This window comes from Anguilla rostrata, chromosome 6 (genome assembly GCF_018555375.3).
Source record: "Anguilla rostrata isolate EN2019 chromosome 6, ASM1855537v3, whole genome shotgun sequence".
Lineage (NCBI taxonomy): Eukaryota > Metazoa > Chordata > Actinopteri > Anguilliformes > Anguillidae > Anguilla > Anguilla rostrata.
Window position 1 is genome coordinate 47,614,408 of NC_057938.1, and position 3,518 is coordinate 47,617,925.

Below are 3,518 nucleotides of genomic sequence, written 5' to 3' on the forward strand. Positions count from 1 at the left end.
GAGGTAAATAGGTTTTTCTAATGCATTTGAAATGTGTACTGCATCTAAACCACGTGTAAAAGATGGAAAGTGGTTAGATTTGCATGCGGGGTCCAGTTACTTAATGCGGTGCGTCACTGATAAATTATATGCAATTTTATTCCTCCAAACTATACACTTTCCACAGATATTTTCAAAACCATTTGCTAAGTCAATTTAAATTAATGTGCAAGTTCCAGTTAGACAGAGGTTTTAGAAGAGAGCAGACCATGATTCCTTTAACACTTTGAAGAGTGGGTTTTTTAAAATGTTTTTTCAAAATTCTAAGTCAGTGTTCTTGAGTTACACTGCTTACACTTACTTGTAGTGATTGTTACATTGGCATTAAAATGTTAAGAACATGTTAGGAATGTTAAGAACATTCTAATCACATATTTGTGATCTTACCTCAGGAAAAACCTGCAACAGGTGCAAAAAAAAAACTGACACATATTTCTTGTTTACCAGTTAATTGTAAAGTAATAATGGTACAAATGACACAGTATCAAAGATCATAAAGAAATGAGAAGATGCTTTGGCATTGCTTGGAGAGGATATTATAATTGCCATTGCATTTTAATGCATTTTATTATAACCGAGGTCAAAGAGGCAATCTAATGCATAACTAATAAGAGCCTCTCTTGCCTGCTTTAATGCTTGAATGATTAATGTATTTCAGGGATGACAAGGACTACAAACACTTTCCATAATAAAATGACTGCTGTGAGAAATTTAAACCATACAATAGGCCGTGAAGGACATATACTAATTCAGGTATATTGGACAACTGGTTCTTACATTGCATAAACATGCAAAGGGCACAGATGAAAAAAATGAAGCAGTTCTAGTATTTTGAGCTTTACATGCAAATGGTGGCATTGTACAGTCATAATTATGCTTTCCCCACTCAACCTCTGAATGCTGGCCCATACTAAGTGCTGTTCACGACAATGTTAATTACCATTAATTATCGCTATGGGCATGTTTTAAAATGCAGAGGGTCTGTGTGGCCTGGATCTCACTTGTTACTCTCTCTCTCTCTCTTTTTCTAAAAGGCAAAGTTCCTTTCCAGCGGTGGAATGGAAACCGGGGGTCGCTACCCTGCCCTTCACCCCAGAAGGACAGGCCTACCCCTCTGATTGGCTGGCCGGGCCCAAGGAATGCCACGGAGGGAGCCGGGGAGACCAATGAGATTTTAAAGACGTGGAGGAGGGCGCGGGGGACTGTAATTATTTCTTCATGTGACCCATGGATTTCTGCTGACATCACTGTCTGGGCACAATCCCCCTCTTTCTGCCAGAACATGGCACAACCCCACACACATGCTCACACACACACACACGCGCACACACACACACGCTCTCTCTCTCTCTCACCACCTCTTCTCTCTCTCCACTACACACACACACACCTCACACACACACCTCTCTCCACAACAGCACTCCTCTCTCTCTCTCTCTCTCACACACACACAGACACACTCTTTCTCACACACACACACACACACAAGCACACACTCTCTCTCTCTCACACACACACACACACACTCACACACACACACACACATGCACAAATGCTAGATTTTTTAAATTCTGCTTTAGCAAGAGTGACTCACAACACAGCAGCAGCACATATGTTAAACATCTACTTTTATGAGGAAACAGTATACATCAGACACAATCCCCTACAGATGTTTTACAAGACTGTGTTCTGTCCTTAAGCAAGAGCCTCATTTTTCTCCCACGTTTTTTAAAATGACATTCCAGATTGATAATCAGACAGGCCATAATCTTTTAATATACATTTGGTATACAGGCTCTCAACATTCCACATTTAAATTAAGAATTTTAATCTAATTTGAATTAGATTTCTTAACTGATCATTAACTGATAATCTTGTTAGTAACTTTTTCTTATTTGTTCATTTTAAGCTGCTGTGTGCTCGAGTCATTAAAAGTAATGAGTAGAAATGAGAGTGAAATTATCTAAGACAAAGCGTTTGTCTTTAGTGTCTTTTGTCTTGGTGACGTATCAATGGGATGAATACGGAAAATAGGCCTACATGCACATTTAATGACCAACTAAAGGCCTGGTATTTTAAATGTTTTGGCAATTTGCATTTGACTTGTATTTTTTTGTAACTTTTCAAAATGAGAAATAAGAATTACAATGTTTTCACTTCTGTCAAACTGTCATTTTAAATGAGCCCATTGTCCTCTGTCACAAAAGCTATTCAAAAGAAAGACAGGGTCACAAAGGTTATCAGTCAACTGGTATAATCAAGATACACTGTCGAGAATACTGAACGATATGCAAATTAATGCAAGAAAAGGAAGCATGGAGTATTGTTCTTTGATGCCTACTGTGTGTTGGCTCAGTTGTGTTATACCATGGTCCCTACCTGTGGAACGCTCTGTACTGTGCATTTCCAACCCAGTGTGCGTTAGAAAGCGTTCGGTATGGATCAAGCATGATTTTCAAAGTGCTCTTTCTTGATATTCTCTTTTCATTTTTTAAAAGTTATTCTGTCTCTGTCATTTATTTCTTTATTTCTTTATTTTATGTGTGTGCATGGAACCGTCTTCCCATTTCCGACTGTTTCACTCGTTTTATATGCTTGGTTCATTTTTTTATTCACATGAATTTTTTTAAAACGCACCTTTTTTGAACGTATTTCAAACCCAGCGCCTAACACAACTGACCATGCGTGTTTCTCCAAGGCGGCCGTATCATTTCAGTGCCTGAACAGCGTCTGGATTGGAGCTAGACAGCATGGGCTGCGCAGGCCATTCCAATAACCTCTCTGTTTGCTATTCGAGTCAGCGCGCTCATCCATCGAAACGAGAGGGACTTGCTTTTAACATCACCGCGCAGCAGCGCTCATCACGCTAAAGTTCATTTTAAGGCGTCATGATGCAAACTCACAGCGAGACCGCGGAGCCGCGGGAAGGACGGGTTTGGGTAACCCAAACTGACAGCTCGGCAGACGGGGAAGACGCTCTCCATAAACACGAGCCGCCATATCAGCCAGGGAGCAGCTCTCAGGAGATTCTTCACAAACTGCACTGCCCCCGCCAGTCTATAAACGCAGCCCTCAAAGTCAAAGAAGGCCCCGGAGTCGACGGTGCCGGGCTTAAAGAAGAAATAATCATTTAAAGGTAGGCCCATGTCTTATTTGTTTAATAAAGCCGATATGCGTATGTAAAGCCAGTATGCCTGCGTATTCTATGATTATTCAATTGTGTGTTTTATCCATAGTTAAGTTTTAAACCATTCATTCGGTAACCGTCTTAATTTAAAATGTGTTTATTTTTTTCTTTTTGCATTGCAGATTTAATTTCACCTGGGTAATTCTCATGCAACAACCGAGCACCACTAAAGCCAATTTTCAGAAAGCCTGCCGCTCATTGAATAGCCGTCAGGCGCGCTTCTACCCAGCGAAGGTGATTGCTTTTTAGCCGCCGCGTGTTCTCTGAAAAATAAATAGAATGGAAATCAAAA

The 3,518-nt window shown here is 40.3% G+C and overlaps 1 long non-coding RNA gene across 1 annotated transcript; it reads left to right on the forward strand.

Moving 5' to 3' along the window:
- The first annotated feature begins 1,468 nt into the window (after window positions 1-1,468).
- On the forward strand, window positions 1,469-3,518 carry LOC135257428 (uncharacterized). The gene is made up of 2 exons (XR_010330650.1): window positions 1,469-3,175; window positions 3,349-3,518. It is a non-coding gene; the product is annotated as an uncharacterized LOC135257428 (long non-coding RNA).